This window comes from Bufo bufo, chromosome 9 (genome assembly GCF_905171765.1).
Source record: "Bufo bufo chromosome 9, aBufBuf1.1, whole genome shotgun sequence".
Taxonomy (NCBI): domain Eukaryota; kingdom Metazoa; phylum Chordata; class Amphibia; order Anura; family Bufonidae; genus Bufo; species Bufo bufo.
This window is the reverse complement of record NC_053397.1, coordinates 166425856-166452183: the sequence shown is the minus strand read 5'-3', so window position 1 is coordinate 166452183 and position 26328 is coordinate 166425856. Positions and strand designations below refer to the sequence as shown.

Genomic DNA, 26328 nt, shown 5'->3' with positions numbered 1-26328 from the left:
GAACCTAACTAGCCTATTCCTACTTTTATCTATGCCCCCGTTACTCCAGAAATATAACTTTTATAATATGCTAATTAGCCTCTAGGCACAAGGGGGGGGGGGATTGCCCCTGCTCCTAGAGGCTCCGTTCTCCCACCTCTGGCCACTCCCTGCTACACTAAATTGACAGGGCTAGGCAGCCTTCACCTCCAACTCCCAGCCTTGTGCGCTGGGGAAATCTTGCGTCGTTCAGTATTCGGCGCAGGCGCAGTGAGGAAGCCGGCAGCTGGCAAGCGCCCTTCAATCACTGTGCCGAATACTGAAGGGGACGGCGCAGGCACGAGATTTACACGGCAGACAGGGCTGGCAGTAGATGACCACCGCTGCCTGGCCCTGGCAATCTAGTGTAGCAGGGCTTGGCCAGAAGTGGGAGAATGGAGCCTCTAAGAGCAGGGGCATTGCCCTCCCTGCTCCTAGAGGATAATTAGCATATATAGTTATATTTCTGGAGTAACGGGGGCATAGATAAAATTAGGAATAGGCTAGTTAGGTTCAGCTGACATTAACACATCGCTAATGTCAGCTAGTTTAATAGGGTTAATTCTGGTGACAGAAACCCTTTAATGCGGTAAAATATTTTCTAGACACAAAAAGTATCACTTTTCACAAGCACAATGATTTTGTTCTATTACTACTTGAATTTATTCTAGAACACAATTATTTTACTTTTCAGGAGCAGTTCTATAAACAAAAGAATGGGACCGCAATGGGGACGGCTTGTGCACCAACGTACGCAAATCTTTTTTTAGGGTGGTGGGAGAATCACACTGTGTTCACAGATGTAATGTCTCTATATACCTGCCACATTATCTACTGGGGCAGATATATAGATGATATTCTCATCTTATGAAAGCGCAGTAAGCCTTTTTTTCAGGAATTTGTTGACAAGTTAAATAATAATAATATTGGTATGAGATATGTGCATGAAATACAGGAGGAAGAGATCTGTTTATTTGATTTGAAAAAAAAAAAAATTTGGAAGATGGTAGTCTTAGTACAGACATCTATAGGAAACCAACAGCAACAAACAGTTACTTGTACTGGACAAGTTGGCACCCTTCCCCATTAAAAAGGGGAATACCAACTGCACAGTATCTTAGAGCAACTGCTCAGATGGTTTCTTTTTTTTCTGAAAGTGAAGAACTATTCAGACGTTTTTAGGAATGTGACTATCCCATACGTCTCCTTAAAAAAGCCTTTAATAAGGCGAGGATAAAAAAATTAGAAGACCTCTTAGATTCAAAGATAATAAAAAAAAGCCTAAATAATTAGATGTATAGGAACGTATGATGGATACACAAAAGAAATGAATACCATCTTAAAAAGACACTGGCACATTTTGAAATCAGGCAGAGATTTGAAACCTGTTCTCAGTTCATATCTGAGTATAACTTATCGGAGAGGGCAAAATATTAAAGGGGTTGTCCGAGGCAGATGTCTGCCTGCTGGGAGACTCAGCAGCATGTTGTATGAGTAGGACTACAAGTCCCAGCTGTATAATTACACTGCTGATACACACAGGATCTTCCTACCTGTTCTTGTGCAGAACTCCTCTAGTCTGTAAGCTCCTGTGCCCAGCATTTGTCTCCTCACTGCCTGCAACTACTCAGTAAAGCCTCTAGCCCTGAGTCTGTGCCGCTGAAGGGTTTAAGAATCCAGGGAGAGAGCAGACAGCAGCAGACGTCAGTGAAGGGGGGCGTGGCCAGCACAGTGACGTTTCCTGTACAGACACACATCTGCTCTTTCAGGCTTGTGCACAAATTATCATCAGAGCAGGGGGAAAAGCTGACATCCCAGGTCATGTGACCCTCAGTGAAATCTGAGAAACCAGCAACTGGAGATAAAGTAAGTGAATTGTAAAGTCCTTTCATTTGCCTAGTTAAAAACATACAAAGAACAAAAAAATAACTCGGACAACCCCTTTATTATCTTGTTTTCAGTCACTATCAAGAACAGATGTTACCTATTAAAAAACATAAAGATGACCCCAAGGGATCAGTACCATGTGGAGTCTGGTTATTTTGTAAGTTCATTTTAAGGGCACAGAATTTTTCAAATCCCAGTGATGGAAAGAGATATGAGATTAAACTGCGTATAACTTGTAAGACTCAAGGGGTAATCTATATTGCAATGTGTACTTGCCCTAAACTATATGTGGGAAAAACCATACATAAACTAAGATGAGGCATATCTGGTCACTTGAGTGCTATTGAAACAAATAAGGACACATCAATTGCGCGACATATCAAATATTTTCATGGAAACAATCCAAATAACCTAAAATTTGGGGGTATTGAAAAATAAATAATGGGACCAAGAGGGGGGGATTTGGACAAAAGATTATTGCAAAATGTGGATATACAGGCTTAACACAATGAGTCCCAAGGCCTTAATGAAGGCTTTTCTTTTTCAGCCTTCATATAAAGAAAAATGGGAGACATAGAGTGAAGAACTATTATACAAATGGAAGACGATTTATGGATGAAGAAGCCGTACATTAAAATCTGATCACCTAAAACCATTTAAATTATAAAAGAAGAATGAATGGACCAAAAATAACATAAATAGATAGGATGGAGATTACTAGGATATACATTAAAGGGACACTGACAGGCCAAACCAGCATATATAGTTAGATATATGACATTACAGGTCTTATAGAGTCTTTTAAAAGCATATAAGTATCCCCCCTGTCCACCTTTTAAAGAGCGAAATATAAAGTTTTATAACCGGCTTGTCCGGTCAGCAATCTGCCCAAGGGGCGGCGTTTCATGTGAAAATGCGCCCAGCTAGCCGCTCCCAACTGCCGTTGTTAAGCCCCGCCCAGCTCATCATTATTCACTTCGCTGGGCGGCGGCTAGAACTCTCCCCAGTCCCGATCCTGCGCATGGGCAATTCAATCCTCTGGGACGCACTATTAACCCCTTTGACGATGTGAGTGAGCAGCGCTCTGAAGCGCTGCTCTGAACAGTGCATGGCTGAGGCTGAGGCTGCAGCTGCCTCCAAGACGCAGGCAGGCTGTGTGTGTACGCATGCGCGATCTAACCACAGCGGGGCGCAGGCGCAGAAGATTGGGCATGAACGATGCCCAGAGGATTGAATTGCCCATGCACAGGATCGGGACTGGGGAGAGTTCTAGCCGCCGCCCAGCGAAGTGAATAATGATGAGCTGGGCGGGGCTTAACAACGGCAGTTGGGAGCGGCTAGCTGGGCGCATTTTCACATGAAACGCCGCCCCTTGGGCAGATTGCTGACCGGACAAGCAGGTTATAAAACTTTATATTTCGCTCTTTATAAGGTGGACAGGGGGGATACTTATATGCTTTTAAAAGACTCTATAAGACCTGTAATGTCATATATCTAACTATATATGCTGATTTGGCCTGTCAGTGTCCCTTTAAGGATCATGAAAAACTTTGCGGGACACTATCACTAGTGAAAGAAATAATAACTAAAGATATTTATTGCCGCAATCATATAAATTGAGAAAATGATTAAAGTAAAATAAATAAAGGATAAAAAAAAAGTTTATTTATTTGTTAGTATATGGTCAATTAACAACATGATTGTAAATAAAGGACCAGAGAGGAGGGTCTATGAATTGATAAAATGATTGAAAGGAAATAATATATCAATATAATTATGTATGAGTGATCTGTTTTTTGAAATCATGATTTTAAAGATATAAAGTCATATGGTAGATCAGGCATACAGTAATATGAATTCATATTAAAAATAATTGAAAATGAAATCTGAATTATCCTTTAATAAATAAATGTATTTATTAATGAATATCACTGTAATGTTCTTTTCTTTTTTCCAACCCCCTCCACCCCCCACCCCACTCTAAGAAGAGCAGTAACAGCAGAATAAAACTTATTATAAAACTTATTATAATTATTAGACAGGGGAACATACATAGCATTAAAGATAGGACAAAATGTTGATGATCGAGGTAAAATAAAACTAAGTCCATCAATATGTGCAGTAGGAGGTAAGGGGAGAGAACAGGGAAGCCTGATATGGTGAGAAGAGGAAGGAGAGTGCTTTGGTTTTCTAAGTCCCATATGCAGGCGCGGACCTGAACGGAGTATTGGTCTACTCTGTTATTATGTCAGGTAAAAATGTATATCCTATTGGTCCAGAGATCTCTGTATCTTCTTTCTATTAGGTGATAGGTATTGTCATTTTACATATCGAGCGCTGTGAATGGGTGAAACTGGGAGAGGAGGACGTACTACCCCTATAAAGATCTAATGAATAGTGATGAGCGGCAGGGGTCATATTCGAATGTGCGATATTTCGCGAATATTCACGAATTCAAATATCCATTATATTGTACTTTTTTTTTTACTCGAAATATCGGCAAGGTAATAATCGCGTAATATGCGAATATTACGTGATCAATACAGGCGTGGGTCAAAAACGAATATATAGCCCTCTAGAATTTAGTGCTATATATTTGTTTTTTAGAATATTCGTCATTTTTTTGTCATCTAAAGTCATGATTCCTCCCTGCTTAAGTTGCTTAGAGCAATAAAGCTAATATAGTGCTATATTCGTATTTCAGAATATTCATAATATTCTAAAACAAGAATATATAGCAATATAGCGAATATTTGAAAAAAAATACGAATATAGAGCAATTTAACTAATATAGTGCTATAATCTTTTTTTTTAATGGTCGTAATTTTTTCCAATCTCAACTTCAGATGAGAAAAAAATTACAACTATATTGAATATATTTGTTTTTTAGATTATATGTCTTTGTTTTTTTCAATCGGTACAGTTGTTCCACTTCGGCATACTCCTCCCCGACAAGTGTCCCCGTCACCATGAGAACGCCTGGGGGTTAGAATATACGGTACCATTGGATATAAGTTTTCACGATCTCACTGAGATCAGATACGATGGTATATTCTAACCCCCAGGAAAGCGTCCCCGTCACCATGGGAACGCCTGGGGGTTAGAATATACCATTGGATCTGAGTTTTCACGATCTCACTGAGATCGTGAAAACTCAGATTCTATGGGATATTCTAACCTCTAGGCAAGCATCCCTGTCACCATGGGAACGCCTGGGAGTTAGAATAAACCATCGGATCTGAGTTTTCACGATCTCACTGAGATCGTGAAAACTCAGATCCGATGGTATATTCTAACCCCCAGGTGTTCCCATGGTGATGGGGACGCTTGTCGGGGAGGAGTATGCCGAAGTGGAACAACTGTACAGATTGAAAAAAAATTGACGAATATTCAAAAAAACTTATATATTCGATATAGTGCTATATATTAGTTTTTTTAGAATATTTGTCATTTTTCTTATCTAAAGTCATGATTCCTCCCTGCTTAAGTTGCTTGTTGGACAATGACTTATTGGCACTTTAATTGCATTTGACCCACTAACACGTGTTGAGACATAACAGACTAATTATTTACAATTGGTCACTAGGACCAGTGATTGTCTCTAGGTTGACACGTGTTGTTTTAAGTATCTAAAAATTAACATTTATTGTTTATCATTAAAATTACTAACCAGAACTAACTTAATTAAAACTATCAGTCGTGTCTGCACTCCCGCTCATAGTAGTCTGAGTATAGCTGTGAGACTATAGAGGAGTGAGCCAGGCAGCCTACAGTGAAGTTCTGTCCTTTAGTAGTCTCACAGCTATACTCAGACTACTATGAGCGGGAGTGCAGACACGACTGATAGTTTTAATTAAGTTAGTTCTGGTTAGTAATTTTAATGATAAACAATAAATGTTAATTTTTAGATACTTAAAACAACACGTGTCAACCTAGAGACAATCACTGGTCCTAGTGACCAATTGTAAATAATTAATGACTTATTGGCGCACATGCAAGAAGCAGGGAGGAATCATGTTTTCAGATGTTAAAAAATGCTGAATATTCGATATAGCGAATATATAGCACTACAGGGAGTGCAGAATTATTAGGCAAGTTGTATTTTTGAGGATTAATTTTATTATTGAACAACAACCATGTTCTCAATGAACCCAAAAAAACTCATTAATATCAAAGCTGAATATTTTTGGAAGTAGTTTTTAGTTTGTTTTTAGTTTTAGCTATTTTAGGGGGATATCTGTGTGTGCAGGTGACTATTACTGTGCATAATTATTAGGCAACTTAACAAAAAACAAATATATACCCATTTCAATTATTTATTTTTACCAGTGAAACCAATATAACATCTCAACATTCACAAATATACATTTCTGACATTCAAAAACAAAACAAAAACAAATCAGTAACCAATATAGCCACCTTTCTTTGCAAGGACACTCAAAAGCCTGCCATCCATGGATTCTGTCAGTGTTTTGATCTGTTCACCATCAACATTGCGTGCAGCAGCAACCACAGCCTCCCAGACACTGTTCAGAGAGGTGTACTGTTTTCCCTCCTTGTAAATCTCACATTTGATGATGGACCACAGGTTCTCAATGGGGTTCAGATCAGGTGAACAAGGAGGCCATGTCATTAGATTTTCTTCTTTTATACCCTTTCTTGCCAGCCACGCTGTGGAGTACTTGGACGCGTGTGATGGAGCATTGTCCTGCATGAAAATCATGTTTTTCTTGAAGGATGCAGACTTCTTCCTGTACCACTGCTTGAAGAAGGTGTCTTCCAGAAACTGGCAGTAGGACTGGGAGTTGAGCTTGACTCCATCCTCAACCCGAAAAGGCCCCACAAGCTTATCTTTGATGATACCAGCCCAAACCAGTACTCCACCTCCACCTTGCTGGCGTCTGAGTCAGACTGGAGCTCTCTGCCCTTTACCAATCCAGCCACGGGCCCATCCATCTGGCCCATCAAGACTCACTCTCATTTCATCAGTCCATAAAACCTTAGAAAAATCAGTCTTGAGATATTTATTGGCCCAGTCTTGACGTTTCAGCTTGTGTGTCTTGTTCAGTGGTGGTCGTCTTTCAGCCTTTCTTACCTTGGCCATGTCTCTGAGTATTGCACACCTTGTGCTTTTGGGCACTACAATGATGTTGCAGCTCTGAAATATGGCCAAACTGGTGGCAAGTGGCATCTTGGCAGCTGCACGCTTGACTTTTCTCAGTTCATGGGCAGTTATTATGCGCCTTGGTTTTTCCACACGCTTCTTGCGACCCTGTTGACTATTTTGAATGAAACGCTTGATTGTTCGATGATCACGCTTCAGAAGCTTTGCAATTTTAAGAGTGCTGCATCCCTCTGCAAGATATCTCACTATTTTTGACTTTTCTGAGCCTGTCAAGTCCTTCTTTTGACCCATTTTGCCAAAGGAAAGGAAGTTGCCTAATAATTATGCACACCTAATATAGGGTGTTGATGTCATTAGACCACACCCCTTCTCATTACAGAGATGCACATCACCTAATATGCTTAATTGGTAGTAGGCTTTCGAGCCTATACAGCTTGGAGTAAGACAACATGCATAAAGAGGATGATGTGGTCAAAATACTCATTTGCCTAATAATTCTGCACTCCCTGTATATTCGAAATATTCGCAAATTCTCAAAGTTGCTATATTCAAGATAAATATTCATAATTCGAATATTCGCACTCAACACTACTAATCAACCCAATGGTCGTTTTATCAGTATCATTAATACATATAGAAGATTTGAAAAAAAGTGAAAAAATCACAACACAGAGGAATATAAACACACTTTATTCCATCTTGTGTTTATTTTAAATGGATATAATAAAGGTTATTTTTTAATAAAGAAAGAGAATAAAGAATAAGGCTTAAAACAGAATTGGTATAGCTTATGGCTATTGATTTATATTAATTTTCAAAAATATTCTGGACCAAAAAGGGTCATTTTTTTCTGGTAGCATATATCTTACTGCATACGCTGCACCATTGCACCTCTTTCTTTCCAAAAACCATTTGCAATTTTGGTGCCATTTATAATTGAGCAATTTAACACATTTTATTGTGTCGTTGTACATTGTGTTTGTAGCAAGGGACGTTTAAATGCATCTGTGATTGTAAAAAAAATATAGTTGCAATTTTGCTACCATTTATAAGTATGCAACTTAACACATTTAATGCATCAATACCAATGTATAGTGTATTTGTAGAAGGGCATTTTTAATTATGCCTGTGTTTATTGCCATCCATTTACCCATAGCTATATGACATTATTTATTATTGTTGTCTTTTTGAACAATTCGCTCTTCTCTAGCCCTATACTTTTAATAACTGAGAGTCATCATGAGTTCATTAAAATTGCTTAAAGAGGACCCGCCACCTCTCTTGACAAGTCCTTTTTAGTAACTACTCCATCTTGTCATAGCAATTCTAGAGGATTCTTATGACTCGATGTTGTTTTATCATTTTATTATTGCTGCTAGAAGTTATCAATTAATTATTAGCAGCTTGCAGTGAAGGTCAAGATGGGTGTTACCAGTTGGGGTGTGTCCTATCCAATCAGTGCTGTCAGTGTCAGACTATGCAGGTACACACCCTCAACTGGAAACACCCATCTGGACCTTCAATACAAACTGCTAATAATTCATTCATAGCTTCTAGCAGAAATAATAAAGGAATGGCACAACATAGTCATAAGAATAGATGCTCCAGAATTGTTATTACATGAAGGGGATGCAAGCAGTTACTAAAACAGAACAAGTGACAGGTCTCCTTTAACCACCTCCGGACCGCCTAACGCAGGATCGCGTTCCGGAGGTGGCAGCGCTGCGCACAGTCACGCATATACGCGTCATCTCGCGAGACGCGAGACTTCCTGTGAACGCGCGCACACAGGCGCGCGCGCTCACAGGAACGGAAGGTAAGAGAGTTGATCTCCAGCCTGCCAGCGGCGATCGTTCGCTGGCAGGCTGGAGATGTGTTTTTTTTAACCCCTAACAGGTATATTAGACGCTGTTTTGATAACAGCGTCTAATATACCTGCTACCTGGTCCTCTGGTGGTCCCCTTTGTTTAGATCGACCACCAGAGGACACAGGTAGCTCAGTAAAGTAGCACCAAGCACCACTACACTACACTACACCCCCCCCCCCGTCACTTATTAACCCCTTATTAGCCCCTGATCACCCCTAATCACCCCTGATCACCCCATATAGACTCCCTGATCACCCCCCTGTCATTGATTACCCCCCTGTCATTGATCAACCCCCTGTAAAGCTCCATTCAGACGTCCGCATGATTTTTACGGATCCACTGATAGATGGATCGGATCCGCAAAACGCATCCGGACGTCTGAATGAAGCCTTACAGGGGCGTGATCAATGACTGTGGTGATCACCCCATATAGACTCCCTGATCACCCCCCTGTCATTGATTACCCCCCTGTCATTGATTACCCCCCTGTAAAGCTCCATTCAGATGTCCGCATGATTTTTACGGATGCACTGATACATGGATCGGATCCGCAAAACGCATCCGGTCGTCTGAATGAAGCCTTACAGGGGCATGATCAATGACTGTGGTGATCACCCCCCTGTCATTGATTAACCCCCTGTAAAGCTCCATTCAGATGTCCGCATGATTTTTACGGATGCACTGATAGATGGATCGGATCCGCAAAACGCATCCGGACGTCTGAATGAAGCCTTACAGGGGCATGATCAATGACTGTGGTGATTACCCCATATAGACTCCCTGATCACCCCCCTGTAAAGCTCCATTCAGATGTCCGCATGATTTTTACGGATGCACTGATACATGGATCGGATCCGCAAAACGCATCCGGTCGTCTGAATGAAGCCTTACAGGGGCATGATCAATGACTGTGGTGATCACCCCCCTGTCATTGATTACCCCCCTGTCATTGATTACCCCCCTGTAAAGCTCCATTCAGATGTCCGCATGATTTTTACGGATCCACTGATAGATGGATCGGATCCGCAAAACGCATCCGGACGTCTGAATGAAGCCTTACAGGGGCGTGATCAATGACTGTGGTGATCACCCCATATAGACTCCCTGATTACCCCCCTGTCATTGATTACCCCCCTGTAAAGCTCCATTCAGATGTCCGCATGATTTTTACGGATGCACTGATAGATGGATCGGATCCGCAAAACGCATCCGGACGTCTGAATGAAGCCTTACACGGGCATGATCAATGACTGTGGTGATCACCCCATATAGACTCTCTGATCACCCCCCTGTCATTGATCACCCCCCTGTCATTGATCACCCCCCCTGTCATTGATCACCCCCCCTGTCATTGATCACCCCCCCTGTCATTGATCACCCCTCTGTAAGGCTCCATTCAGATATTTTTTTGGCCCAAGTTAGTAGAATTTTTTTTTTTTTTTCTTACAAAGTCTCATATTCCACTAACTTGTGTCAAAAAATAAAATCTCACATGAACTCACCATACCCCTCACGGAATCCAAATGCGTAAAATTTTTTAGACATTTATATTCCAGACTTCTTCTCACGCTTTAGGGCCCCTAGAATGCCAGGGCAGTATAAATACCCCACATGTGACCCCATTTCGGAAAGAAGACACCCCCAGGTATTCCGTGAGGGGCATATTGAGTCCATGAAAGATTGAAATTTTTGTCCCAAGTTAGCGGAACGGGAGACTTTGTGAGAAAAAAATTAAAAATATCAATTTCCGCTAACTTGTGCCAAAAAAAAAAAATTTCTATGAACTTGCCATGCCCCTCATTGAATACCTTGGGGTGTCTTCTTTCCAAAATGGGGTCACATGTGGGGTATTTATACTGCCCTGGCATTCTAGGGGCCCCAAAGCGTGAGAAGAAGTCTGGTATCCAAATGTCTAAAAATGCCCTCCTAAAAGGAATTTGGGCACCTTTGCGCATCTAGGCTGCAAAAAAGTGTCACACATCTGGTATCGCCGTACTCAGGAGAAGTTGGGGAATGTGTTTTGGGGTGTCATTTTACATATACCCATGCTGGGTGAGAGAAATATCTTGGTCAAATGCCAACTTTGTATAAAAAAATGGGAAAAGTTGTCTTTTGCCAAGATATTTCTCTCACCCAGCATGGGTATATGTAAAATGACACCCCAAAACACATTCCCCAACTTCTCCTGAATATGGCGATACCACATGTGTGACACTTTTTTGCAGCCTAGGTGGGCAAAGGGGCCCATATTCCAAAGAGCACCTTTAGGATTTCACAGGTCATTTACCTACTTACCACACATTAGGGCCCCTGGAAAATGCCAGGGCAGTATAACTACCCCAGTAGTGACCCCATTTTGGAAAGAAGACACCCCAAGGTATTCCGTGAGGGGCATGGCGAGTTCCTAGAATTTTTTATTTTTTGTCACAAGTTAGTGGAAAATGCTTATTTTTTTTTTTTTTTTTATACAAAGTCTCATATTTCACTAACTTGTGACAAAAAATAAAAACTTCCATGAACTCACTATGCCCATCAGCGAATACCTTGGGGTCTCTTCTTTCCAAAATGGGGTCACTTGTGGGGTAGTTATACTGCCCTGGCATTCTAGGGGCCCAAATGTGTGGTAAGGAGTTTGAAATCAAATTCTGTAAAAAATGACCTGTGAAATCCGAAAGGTGCTCTTTTGAATATGGGCCCCTTTGCCCACCTCGGCTGCAAAAAAGTGTCACACATCTGGTATCTCCGTAATCGGGAGAAGTTGGGGAATGTGTTTTGGGGTGTCATTTTACATATACCCATGCTGGGTGAGAGAAATATCTTGGCAAAAGACAACTTTTCCCATTTTTTTATACAAAGTTGGCATTTGACCAAGATATTTATCTCACCCAGCATGGGTATATGTAAAAAGACACCCCAAAACACATTCCTCAACTTCTCCTGAATACAGAGATACCAGATGTGTGACACTTTTTGCAGCCTAGGTGGGCAAAGGGGCCCACATTCCAAAGAGCACCTTTCGGATTTCACAGGTCATTTACCTACTTACCACACATTTGGGCCGCTAGAATGCCAGGGCAGTATAACTACCCCACAAGTGACCCCATTTTGGAAAGAAGAGACCCCAAGGTATTCGCTGATGGGCATAGTGAGTTCATGGAAGTTTTTATTTTTTGTCACAAGTTTGTGGAATATGAGACTTTGTATGAAAAAAAAAAATAAATAAATAAATCATCATTTTCCACTAACTTGTGACAAAAAATAAAAAATTCTAGGAACTCGCCATGCCCCTCACGGAATACCTTGGGGTGTCTTCTTTCCAAAATGGGGTCACTTGTGGGGTAGTTATACTGCCCTGGTATTCTAGGGGCCCAAATGTGTGGTAAGGAGTTTGAAATCAAATTCAGGAAAAAATGAGGAGTGAAATCCGAAAGGTGCTCTTTGGAATATGGGCCCCTTTGCCCACCTAGGCTGCAAAAAAGTGTCACACATCTGGTATCCCCGTACTCAGGAGAAGTTGAGGAATGTGTTTTGGGGTGTCTTTTTACATATACCCATGCTGGGTGAGATAAATATCTTGGTCAAATGACAACTTTGTATAAAAAAATGGGAAAAGTTGTCTTTTGCCAAGATATTTCTCTCACCCAGCATGGGTATATATAAAATGACACCCCAAAACACATTCCCCACATTCTCCTGAGTACGGAGATACCAGATGTGTGACACTTTTTTGCAGCCTAGGTGGGCAAAGGGGCCCATATTCCAAAGAGCACCTTTCGGATTTCACAGGTCATTTTTTACAGAATTTGATTTCAAACTCCTTACCACACATTTGGGCCCCTAGAATGCCAGGGCAGTAGAACTACCCCACAAGTGACCCCATTTTGGAAAGAAGAGACCCCAAGGTATTCGCTGATGGGCATAGTGAGTTCATAGAACTTTTTATTTTTTGTCACAAGTTAGTGGAATATGAGACTTTGTAAGAAAAAAAAAAAAAAAAAATCATCTTTTTCCGCTAACTTGTGACAAAAAATAAAAAGTTCTATGAACTCACTATGCCCATCAGCGAATACCTTAGGGTGTGTACTTTCAGAAATGGGGTCATTTGTGGGGTGTTTGTACTGTCTGGGCATTGTAGAACCTCAGGAAACATGACAGGTGCTCAGAAAGTCAGAGCTGCTTCAAAAAGCGGAAATTCACATTTTTGTACCATAGTTTGTAAACGCTATAACTTTTACCCAAACCATTTTTTTTTTACCCAAACATTTTTTTTTATCAAAGACATGTAGAACTATAAATTTAGAGCAAAATTTCTATATGGATGTCGTTTTTTTTGCAAAATTTTACAACTGAAAGTGAAAAATGTCATTTTTTTGCAAAAAAATCGTTAAATTTCGATTAATAACAAAAAAAGTAAAAATGTCAGCAGCAATGAAATACCACCAAATGAAAGCTCTATTAGTGAGAAGAAAAGGAGGTAAAATTCATTTGGGTGGTAAGTTGCATGACCGAGCAATAAACGGTGAAAGTAGTGTAGGTCAGAAGTGTAAAAAGTGGCCTGGTCTTTCAGGGTGTTTAAGCACTGGGGGCTGAGGTGGTTAAAGTCATTAAAGGGGTTGTCCCACAAAAAATATTCTACAATTTCCAAACCAGCACCTGGATCTGAATTCTTTTGTAATTGTATGCAATTAAAAATTCTGTATAGCCACTGAGTTATTCAATAAAATGTATCTGTGTAGCACAACCTGCTGTTTTGTTTTTTTCTTATTTCTTTGACCTGCTCACTGAGAAGGCCACACATGCTCAGTTTCATCCTTCAGCTGCCTCCATAGCTGCAACAGAAAAGACACTCCCCTTGAGCTTTCAGATTAATATAAATCTAGCAGGGGAGATCTCTGGACCAGTGTGAGGTACAGGGCTGTTTCTAGCTTTGTTAGAAAGAGTTTGTTATGTACTATATGATGTCTGATTTAAATTTTTTACATTAGTCATGGCATAACCCCTTTAAACTTATCCCCGATCCTGTGGACACTTCTAATCCTCGCTTCCTATTGTTGGGACCCCCACTTATGATGTGAACTGAGGTTCTGTCTCCCCCTCCTCCAAGTTCATATTCCCTATAGTTTGGATTTTGCATTGTATGCCATATTAACTGGTTTATTCTATCTTAAAAAAGAACACAGGGCTTTAAAGAGGCATCATATGATGGCACAGTACTGTACCTACAACTGTACAATAGGGACTTCAAGTTTTAACATATATTGAAGGCTCAGTTCACATAACTTATTTAGAAAATTAAGTTTAAAGAGGTTCTCCAGGCTTATATTATTGATGACCTATCCTCAGGATAAGTCATCAATATTAGATCGGTGGGGTCCGATTCGGGCTGTCACGCTCATTTGTGCGAGGAAAACACCACACCGAGCATAGGAGGGAAAGGGGATACTGGAATAAGGCCTGGAAACTAGGGAAGGAAGATGGACACCTCCTAGAGAAAACCCTAACTCCAGTCCTGACAGACTACCAGTATGAACAGGCCCCAAAGGTAGGCAAGTTCATACACCGGATACCTAGAATCCTATCTCACCCTATAGGAGCCTGGAACTAATATCAGGACTGGGTCTACCTGTTCCTCCAAATGGAAGGAAGAACAGGAGTCTCCCTCAGGCCTAATGACAAACAACAGGGAAAGGCAACACTTATCTTCAATGAAGCTTTGGTAGCACCAGGAACTTAGCCGAGAATCAAACACAAGCTAACCACAAGTCCAACAGAAGCTATAAACTGCATAGCATAGTGGGAGAAACAGCAATAAATAGAGATGGTTAAGTGATCAAAATTGCCACACCAGGGGAAAGAAGGTGTGGCAAGCACCAGAAACAACACAGAGGTCATTTGATCCAAAAGAAAAAACATGTCAGATCAAACCACGTGTTGCCAGTCTCACAGATCTCCTGCCACCTGTCGCGGGAACGTCCGTATGTCTCGGTACGTCCGTGACATCGGCAACCCTGCCAATCAGCTGTACGAGCAGACAGCGTGCGCAGTGTGCACATGCCATCTCCCTTCTCTCTTCCTGTTTGCTGCTGCTTTGCCATAGACAGCAGCGATGAACAGAAAGAGAGACAGAAGACTGCACGTTCACACTGCGTGCGCAGTCATCTCATACAGCTGATCGGTGGGGGTGCCGGGTGTCCTGAGGATAGGTCATCAGTATTAAAAGCCCAGACAACCCCTTGAAAGCATGCTATCTAGTCATGGCTCCTGTAAACAATAGACTAAGAATAGGAAACTATGATACTACTAATCTGTGCCTAATAACAGAGGAAATACATGAAGAAAAGATTAGTTCACGCCAAGCAACACACACGCTTTACATGTAAAACGACACAGGACACGTGTTATCATAGCTCCTTACTGTTCCTTATAATTGCCACTTTCCTAAGTCATTAAATACCTTTCAGCTCCATCAATGACTATTATTTTAGATATGTGGCATTTGTTTTCTGGATTGCATAGGTGTTGGTTTTACCATGGCTCCTGTCACTTTCTCTGTCAATTCTTTTCCGAGTAACATTCATCTGGTAATTTGGTCCTAATAGGCTATTAATCACCTGTCACAGCAATCCCGCGGAAATGGAATGTGCTGTGGCAGGGACAAGCGGAGAGGTGGAGATAAGAAGAAAGCTTGGCACCGAGAAGCAGAAGGAGGCAGCACACACAGGGTGACTAACAGGCAAACATCATGATCAGACTGCAAAGAAAAGTCCTGATTCCCACACACAGAGGTAAGTTACAGGAGAATTATTGATGTGCAGAAGGATGAAAGCTCCTCAAAGTGGTCTCAACTCACAGAATAAATACTAGTTCTCTAGATGTGGACAAATCAAATGGACTCTAAACAAGCTTCTCTGCCAGGGGTAGAAAGTATAGTCACAGTTTCAGAGCTATAGATCTCATTCTCTTCTCAGGATCCATTCCTCACCTAACAGGAGAACTGCATCAAAATTGCACTTGTGAGCAATGCTTTGAACTGTCCGTTTCTCCTAGTACTAAGGCCTCTTTCACACTTGCGTTGTTGGGATCCGGCATGCACTTCCGTTGCCGGAGGTGCCTGCCGGATCCGGAAAAACGCAAGTGTACTGAAAGCATTTGAAGACGGAACCGTCTTCCAAATGCTTTCAGTGTTACTATGGCACCCAGGACGCTATTAAAGTCCTGGTTGCCATAGTAGTAGTGGGGAGCGGGGGAGCGGTATACTTACAGTCCGTGCGGCTCCCGGGGCGCTCCAGAATGACGTCAGAGCGCCCCATGCGCATGGATGACGTGATCACATGGATGACGTGATCCATGCGCTTGGGGCGCCCTGACGTCACTCTGGAGCGCCCGGGGAGCCGCACGGACGGTAAGTACACTGCTCCCCCGCTCCCCACTACACTTACCATGGCTGTCAGGACTTTAGCGTCCCGGCAGCCATGGTAACCACTCAGAAAAAGCTAAATGTCGGCTCCGGCAATGCGCCGAAACGACGTTTAGCTTAAGGCCGGATCCGGATCAATGCCTTCCAATGGGCATTAATTCCGGATCCGGCCTTGCGGCAAGTGTTCCGGATTTTTGGCCGGAGCAAAAAGCGCAGCATGCTGCGGTATTTTCTCCGGCCAACAAACGTTCCGTACCGGAACTGAAGACATCCTGATGCATCCTGAACGGATTACTCTCCATTCAGAATGCATTAGGATAATCCTGATCAGGATTCTTCCGGCATAGAGCCCCGACGACGGAACTCTATGCCGGAAGAAAAGAACGCAGGTGTGAAAGAGCCCTAAGAAAGTTGAGTGATCAGGCAGCACAGGGGCTCAGTGGTTAGCACTGGTGCCTTGCAGCGCTGGGATCCTGGGTTCCAAACAAGGACAACATCTGCATGGAGTTTGTATGTTCTCCCTGTGTTTTGTGTGGCTTTCCTCCCACACTCCAGACATACTGATAGGGGACTTAGATTATGTACCCCACTGTGGACAGCCTGATGCTAATGTCTGTAAAGTGCTGTGGAATGTAACAGTGCTATATAAATGCATAAAATAAATAAAATCAGGCAGTAGCTTTAGGGTATGCCACACAGTCAGGTTTCAGCATGCAATTTTGGAAGCCAAAATCAGAAGTGGATCATAAAAGGAAAATAAAGTATAAAGGACAGATACTACTTCTCCACTTTTTTTTAAATTCACTTCTGGTTTTGGATTTCATAACTGCATGCTGAAACCTGATCCTATCTAAGGGTCCATTCACACGTCCGTTTTTTCTTTCCTGATCTGTTCCATTTTATGCTGAACAGATCTGGACCAGTTCTGTACCCATTCATTTTCAATGGGTCCTGGAAAAAATCGGACAGCACAATGTGTGCTGTCCGTTTCCGTTGTTCCGTTCCGCATGTCCGAAAAAATATAAAACTTGTCCTATTCTTTTCCGCAAAAATCGGATCCTGGTACAATACAAAGTCAACGGATCCGCAAAAAACGGAAGACATTCGTATGTCATTACGTATGTCATCCGTTTTATGCGGATTCCGTTCCTGGAAATAAATTTTTTATTTTATAAACTTTTATTCACTTTTTCTTTTTTTTTTTTTTTTCAAAGAAATCCAAACAACTTTTTTTGCTTATTGAAATTTATACATGTTTCCGTTTTTTTGCGGATCCTGAAATTTTCAGGAACAACGGATCCGCAAAAAACGGACCGAAAATCGGGATATAGAAAAATACTGACGTGTGAATGTAGCCTAATACACAGGTTTTAAGAATCTGCCCCACCTGCCATATACAGATCTAGCAAGCGCCAACATCAGTGGGTTGACATATTGTAACCCGACAGTGTAATAAGCTTTTCACGTTGCCAGCACAATAAGCAAGGAATGACTTTTACACCCTCTATATCTGTATTGTGGGGATTCGCTTTGGTAGACAGGATAAGCGGACACAGTATAGAGGCACCAACCAGTTTTCAAATCAAACAGTTCAGTGTTTATTCACACTCTTGGCAAGTTCATAAACAAAAAGTCACATTCAACACAAAAGGTCACCTTTTGGTTTTGGTGTTAGTTTACACCCAGCTGACAGTTCTGCCTCAAAGAGTCCATGAACAGACTTTAGGCAGCCTGTTTCCCTTCACACTGGTCTCATACTTCCAAGCCCAGCACAAGCCTCAGATCCCAATACAGAGATCCTTTCTGCTGAACCCAGCTGTCTTTTAAAGGCAGCTACTGTAGGTGTTGTCAAAACCCAGAACATGCACGAGTCCAGTCCAGTGTTTGACCCCACCTGGCCGCTAATCAGTCCAGCAGTACACACTGGGAGAAAAATACCTGCCTCTCCATACAACTCCCTTTACTGTGTTACCCCCCCCTTTGTTCAACCTTGAGGGGGTGAACACATGCCAAACAGTGCACCCGGGACAGGGCATCCGCATTTCCCTGTAACCGGCCTGCTCTGTGTTCTACCGAGAACTTAAAGTTCTCTAAGTATAAGAACCACCTGGTGACCCGGGCATTTCTCTCTTTGGCCTGGCTCATCCACTTGAACGGGGAGTGGTCGGTCACCAGACGGAACTTTCTCCCCAACAAATAGTAGCGAATAGACTCGAGTGCCCACTTGATAGCCAGGCACTCTCTCTCTCCACTACACTGTACCTGGTCTCGGCTGGGGTGAGCTTGCGGCTGAGGAAGACAACTGGATGCTCCTCCCTGTTGACTTCCTGAGACAGTACAACCTATTGAACCTACAGAATGTTGGTAAGATGCATGACATCACATAAAACACCAAAAAAAAAAAACGTAGGGACACACATACAAAAAATATGAAACTTTATTAGGTAATTAATGACAAATAATTACAACAACACATGATTCGAGCCAAATATCAAAAACAAGTAAAGCAGCAATCCAGGTAGTGTTGCAAGAAGTACCTCACCTGCTGACTAACAAGGTATAAGATCCCAATATCTAAACTTGCTCAACACAAGGGTAAATAAGCAATAACAAATTATATACCAATAATCACCTGGAAACTATCTCATAATCCCATAATCAGTGGATATAAAAGCTACAGGCAGATGAAAGGGAAGAGGGACAAAAAATACCTGGGAAATGGTACAATACAGGGATCCAACCTTCAGTCAGCTGTGAGCACACCCCACAGTACAGCACCGAGGCCTACTTCGGAAGCATCCGTTTGTACCAACGGATGTTGGGCATCACCAAAACCGGTTACCCACACAGGGCCAACTTCAAAGTGGAAAAAGCCTCTTCCGCCCGATCATCCCAACAAACCATCACTGATTTTTGTCCCTTCAAGAGTTCTGTCAAAGGTGCGGCTGGAGTAGCAAAGTGGGGGACAAACCTCATGTAATAGCCCACCATTCCCAGGAATGACTTTACTTGCCTAGTGGTGACAGGTCGTGGCCAGTTCCGTATCGCCTCTATTTTGTTCAATTGGCGTTTGGCGAGTCCACGCCCAATGACATATCCTAGGTATTTAGTCTCCTCTAACCCTATTGCATATTTTTTTGGGTTAGCGGTTAGTCCAGCATTCAGAAGGGAGTCCACTACGGCCTGCACCTTGGGCAGGTGACTCTCCCAGTCGGTACTATGAATGACAATATCGTCCAGATAAGACGAGGCGTACCTACAATGGGGACGAAGTACAATGTCCATTAATCAGTGAAACGTGACGGTTGCGACATAAAGGCCAAAGGTTAGCACCTTATACTGATACAGCTCAGGGGTGATGAAGGCAGTTTTTTCTTTGGCAGCTTCAGTTAAGGGCAGTTGCCAGTACCCTTTGGTGAGGTCCAAGACAGAGAAATACATTGCCTGTCATAACCACTCGATTGTATCATCCACCCAGGGCATGGGATACGCATCAAATTTAGAAATCTCATTTAATTTACGAAAATCATTACAGAACCGTAATGTCCCATCTGGCTTGGGAATTAGAACTATTGGGCTGGCCCACTCACTTTTAGATTCCTCGATGACATCCAGCCTCAGCATTAGCTGCACCTCCTCCGAGATGGCTTTTCGCCGAGTCTCGGGCACCCGGTACGGCTTTAACCGGACTTTTGCCTGGGGCTCGGGGACAATATCATGCTGGATTATGGAAGTGCGTCCAGGGAGTTCCGACTAACGAACTCCCTGGCTTCCTGAGCCTGTTTAGAAGAGAGGCTGTCAGCAATTCTTATTGTGGCAACTGCTTCCCCTGCAGCAGACAGGGGCCAAAACCTCTTCCCCTAGACAAACTGACCCCGGTCTGTCCTCAGCGCAGGTCTTCCTATCCTTCAAAGGTTTTAGTAGATTAACATGGTAGACCTGCTCCGGCTTTGTACCTTGTTATGGTGTACCTTGTTATGTACATCTCCAATTTTCTCTATTACCTCGTAGGGCCCCTGTGTCATGATAGGTAGGCAAGTGGGGAAATAACCAAACACGGGAAAACAAAAAGAACAAATAACTAGACCCTAAAGCTAGGGAGAAAAGGGTCACCTCCTAGAAGTTTTCCCTAAACTGCTGTGCCCATGTGCATACCCAAATGGTGGATATGCACATGCCCTTGTGCCTAAACCTATACACCCTGGGCAAACCCTAAGCAGTAGGGAAAAGGGAAGAGGCAACCTGCTTCTTCAAACCCGGAAGAAGCAAGCGTCTCCCTAGAGGCATAGATAACAGACACAATGGGAAATAACGGAGAGGACTTATCTAGAGCAGACGATCCACCACATATCCAGAGCTCACAGAAAAGAACTATAACCCGCACAGGCCACTGGGGGAAGGAGGGATAAATAGCCTCACTAACAATCAAACCCAGTACACCTGAGGGAAGGAGGATCTAGCTCAAACCCAAACCCAAACAAATAGAGAAGTCAGACATGTGCAGCCAGTCTGACAGACCTCCGCACATTCACAGGGCAAGGTGTGACAGTACCCCCCCTTCTACGGGTGACCTCCGGACACCCCAGACCAACTTTATCCGGGTGTGCCCTTTGAAAGGCCCTCACCAGGCAGTAGCCGGAACCCACATTCTTTCCTCAGTACCGCATCCCTTCCAGTGCACCAGGTACTCAGACTCCAAATTGCCATCCACCAGAACAGGGGGAGGTGGCAATAGAGATGGTTCCACAGGTTCCACATATTTCTTCAATAAAGACCTGTGAAACACATTATGGATCTTCCAGACGAAACACCACCGGGTTGACAATAGCAGAGATTTTGTAAGGGCCAATAAATCTTGGACCCAATTTCCAAGATGGTACCTTCAGCTTAATGTTTTTAGTGGACAACCACACCGAATCACCCACACACAAGTCCGGGCCAGTCATATGTCTCCTGTCAGCCATCTGTTTATATCTTTCACCCATCTTTTCCAAAATTAACTTGGATCTTCTGCCAGATAGATGACAAGGCAGAAGAGAATCTCTCCTCTTCTGGCATCCCAGAAGATCCAGTCCCAGAAAAAGTACCAAACTGTGGGTGAAAACCATATGCGCCAAAAAATGGTGACTTATGAGTGGACTCCTGTCTACAGTTATTCAAGGCAAATTCGGCTAGAGACAAGAACGAGGACCAGTCATCCTGGTTCTCGGCAACAAAACACCTCAAATAGGTCTCCAGGTTTTGGTTAGTGCGCTCTGTCTGACCATTCGACTGGGGATGAAAAGCTGAAGAGAAAGACAGTTGAATTCCCAGACGAGAGCAGAATGCCCTCCAAAACCTGGAAACAAATTGTGTCCCCCTATCAGACACCACATCAGAGGGAATGCCATGTAATTTCACAATGTTATCGATAAAAACCTGAGCGAGAGTTTTGGCATTGGGCAAGCTAGGTAACGGTACAAAGTGGCAATCTTACTGAAGCGGTCCACTACCACCAAAATCACAGTTTTCTTAGAGGAACTCGGTAAATCGGTAATAAAGTCCATGGACAAATGCGTCCAAGGATGAGACGGGATGGACAAAGGAAGAAGGGATCCTGAAGGCCGAGTGTGAGCCAACTTCGCACGTGCACAGGTCTCACAAGCTGCCACATAACCCTCCACAACCTTGGGCAACCCTGGCCACCAGAATCTCTGGGAAACAAGATCTATGGTGGATTTGCTTCCAGGATGTCCTGCAAGGACCGTATCATGATGTTCCTTGAACACCTTGTATCGCAGTTCAGCAGGAACAAACAACTTGTCTGGAGGACAAGAATCAGGAGCCTCCTCCTGGGCCCCCAACATCTACATCTACAACTCGGGGGGGTACAGAGCGTAAATCACAACCCCATCAGCCAAAATCGGAGCAGGATCCTTCGAATCACTCCCCCCAGGAAAACTATGTGACAACGCATCTGCCTTGACGTTTTTAACCCCAGGGCGAAAGGTGACCACAAAATTTAACCTAGTAAAAAACTGTGACCATCTAGCCTGTCTAGGATTCATGCGCTTAGCAGACTGCAGGTAAGCCAAATTCTTGTGGTCAGTATATACCGTAATAGAATGAGTACCCCCTTCCAACCAATGACGCCATTCCTCAAAGGCCAATTTGATGGCCAGTAATTCTCTATCTCCTACATCATAATTTCTTTCAGTGGCCGAGAGTTTCTTGGAGAAAAAAGGACACGGATGCCATTTGCTAGGGGATGGACCCTGCGACAGAACTGTTCCGACCCCCACTTCTGATGCATCAGCCTCCACGACGAACGGTTGAGACACATCAGGTTGCATCAGAATGGGAGCAGACGCAAAACATTTCTTAATAGCAGAAAAGGCCTGAAATGCCTCATCCGACCAGACAGAGAAGTTGGCGCATTTTTTAGTCATATCTGTCAAAGCTTTTACAATGGTGGAATAATTCAAGATGAATTTTCTGTAGTAATTTGTAAAACCCAAAAACCGCATCAGGGTTTTCCGATTCTCAGGCCGTTCCCATTCCAGTACCGCCCGGATATTTTCGGTGTCCATACGAAAACCAGAAAGTCAGTGCTATAATCTTTTGTGTCTAATAGTTGTAATTTTTTTCTCATCTGAAATTCAGATTGGAGAAAATTTTTAACTATTAAAAAAGAAGATTATAGCACTATATTAGCTAAATTGCTCTATATTAGTTTTTTTTTCTCGAATATTCGCTATATTGCTATATATTATTGTTTTAGAATATTACGAATATTCAAAAAAACTAATATATTCGATATAGTGCTATGACTCATTGGCCCACAAGCAAGAAGCAAGGAGGAATCATGTTTTTGCTCGGCAATTGAAAAATTTGCGATAAAAATTTTCATTACGAAAATTTGCATATTACCTTGTTGATTTTTCGACAAATCGTAGAATATAACGAATATTCGAATTTGCGAATATTCGCCGAATATTTGCGAAATATCGCGAATTCGAATATGACTACTGCCGCTCATCACTACTCGGACGATGCTCCCATCCAGTGTTGGACTGGGATGCTTAGGGCCCCCCAGTAAAATTCATTCTGGGGGTCCACTGTACAGGGACATTCAAATATTACCTGCCTACACAGAGGCAGATAGCACAAGACGCTACTAGATGATTGATTATGGGGGTCTCTGCAACAACTTCAAAAGCTGGGTCCCAGGGAAGATAGGATATTGGCTGACCTGCCTCCATTCCTAGAGGCCATCTTAAGCTTCCGATGCGTCTATAATAATAAACTGGATAGTCTACCCAGTTTTTTATATTGATATAAGTTATTTGAGATGCTGTGCTGGTGGACAGTGTGCCCACCTTTCTCAGGGGCCCTCCAGGGGATTCCCCTGTTCCCATGTGGGCCAGTCCAAGCCTGCTCCCATCCATAAAATGGCTGCAGATGGAGGGACATTTTACCCAACATATTAAAATACCCACAGAAACACAGAGCACTGGACCCCTGACATCCAGTCTGTGCATGCTCAGATGTCCTATTTTTCAGTGATGTAGGCATAATGATGTGTTTGGTCGCATACCCCTCCATCTGCAGCCATTTTAGGGACAGGGGTGCTATCCAAGTGGGTCAGGAGGCTGCTTGAGCAGGGAGGGAATGTTATGATACAGTTAAATTATCATCAGGTTTATATTAGAAATTGCAATGAACAGAAATCAAATAACATATGCCTCTTATCAGAATATTTCCCATTACAAGTAAACATGCTGCTATAACAGACCAGGGAACATGCAGGGAAATCCAATTCCCCTTGGCTTCTTCATCAATCTGTCAGTATACACAAATCGGAGCAATAACCTGTATTATGCAAATGGGTTTAAATGGCAACAGCTGTGATTCCGTATTCTTTACTCTTATTTTCTGCTTATGGAATTCCATTATATACAGAAAAATAGATTAACCAACGTGGTGTCTACATTTTAGAATCTATATCGCATCCAATAAGTACTGACAATGGTTGTCTACTGTTAGAATAGTAATATACAGTTATGATCATTCATTTATTTATAGTCATGAAGAATTCCCTGTTGCTGTACTGTTCCGGGTTACACATTTTGACAATGTGTTGTTGTCAAAAAAGTAAGATATTTCACAAATTTGTTCTGTGTTCTGGATGTATATTAATATCTTATTCCATCTGCTAGATTTATGTCTAATAATCAGGTAAGCTGGGGCGGACTGGGAACTTAAAGTGGTCCTGGAAAAAAAACTAAAAGTGGCCCCATTTTGTAGGCAGGTCTAAATTAACAGAAGGTGGGGCAAAACAAGTAGGCAGGGTCAACAATACCATAGTGCAAAATACCATACCAGAAGATTCAAATAACATAGTGTAGCACAATATACTGCCCCAAAAGCTGGCCCTCTGTGGTGAACATCAATAGCTACAATCTTCTGTCCTCCTCCTCCACTTGTCTATGGAGCAGGGGGCTTTGGAGATGAGGTCGCTTGCCCAGTACATGAGCACCTGATTCTCACAGCATTAATTACTGTTGAGAGTTCATTATGTACCCGGTCAGCGGCAGAGAGGAGGGCTTGGTTGGCCCCCTGGGAAATTTCTCTGTAGGGTCTATAGCCAATACGCCCCTGCAGGCAACATATTGAACAGTTGCTTAGGCAAAACTGACCACTATCCATGGTGCTGAAGACAGTGATGGGTATTTTACCACAATTCCTTATTTCAATTATGTAAAATGTGCATACTGAGAAGATAAGCAAGATTTTAAGACCCCCTACTTATCCTGTAATGTCAGTGACAGCTATGACCTATCAGCAACTAGATTGAAATATGACCCTATTACTGGACTGAGTCCTGAATCCTATTCTATGCAGCACATTCTTTATTACCGTCATTTTATTCCCTAACCTTTTGGTTGTAAATGTGAGAAACAAAGACCCTTTAATATTTATCATGGTGGTTATTAACCACTTAAGGACCACAGGTTTATACCCCCCTAAAGACCAGGCCCTTTTTTACAAATCGGCACTACACTACTTTCACCGTTTATTGCTCGGTCATGCAACTTACCACCCAAATGAATTTTACCTCCTTTTCTTCTCACTAATAGAGCTTTCATTTGGTGGTATTTCATTGCTGCTGACATTTTTACTTTTTTTGTTATTAATCGAAATTTAACGATTTTTTTGCAAAAAAATGACATTTTTCACTTTCAGTTGTAAAATTTTGCAAAAAAAAACGAGATCCATATAGAAATTTTGCTCTAAATTTATAGTTCTACATGTCTTTGATAAAAAAAAAATGTTTGGGTAAAAAAAAAATGGTTTGGGTAAAAGTTATAGCGTTTACAAACTATGGTACAAAAATGTGAATTTCCGCTTTTTGAAGCAGCTCTGACTTTCTGAGCACCTGTCACGTTTCCTGAGGTTCTACAATGGCCAGACAGTACAAACACCCCACAAATGACCCCATTTCGGAAAGTACACACCCTAAGGTATTCGCTGATGGGCATAGTGAGTTCATAGAACTTTTTATTTTTTGTCACAAGTTAGTGGAAAATGATGATTTTTTTTTTTTTTTTTTTTTTTTCATACAAAGTCTCATATTCCACTAACTTGTGACAAAAAATAAAAACTTCCATGAACTCACTATGCCCATCAGCGAATACCTTGGGGTCTCTTCTTTCCAAAATGGGGTCACTTGTGGGGTAGTTATACTGCCCTGGCATTCTAGGGGCCCGAATGTGTGGTAAGGAATTTGAAATCAAATTCTGCAAAAAATGACCAGTGAAATCCGAAAGGTGCTCTTTGGAATATGGGCCCCTTTGCCCACCTAGGCTGCAAAAACGTGTCACACATCTGGTATCTCTGTATTCAGGAGAAGTTGGGGAATGTGTTTTGGGGTGTCTTTTTACATATACCCATGCTGGGTGAGATAAATATCTTGGTCAAATGCCAACTTTGTATAAAAAAATGGGAAAAGTTGTCTTTTGCCAAGATATTTC

At 42.3% G+C, this 26328-nt stretch overlaps 1 protein-coding gene and 1 long non-coding RNA gene across 2 annotated transcripts in view; one reads left to right on the top strand and one right to left on the bottom strand.

Moving 5' to 3' along the window:
- CACNA1I (calcium voltage-gated channel subunit alpha1 I) overlaps positions 1–26328 on the bottom strand; it is a 589793-nt gene that overhangs the window by 300769 nt on the left and 262696 nt on the right. The window lies entirely within an intron of this gene.
- Positions 15575–26328, top strand: part of LOC120978939 — a 67339-nt gene continuing 56585 nt past the window's right edge. Inside the window, exon 1 of the long non-coding RNA XR_005774212.1 lies at positions 15575–15683. This is a non-coding gene — a long non-coding RNA (uncharacterized LOC120978939). The remainder of the gene's footprint in view (positions 15684–26328) is intronic.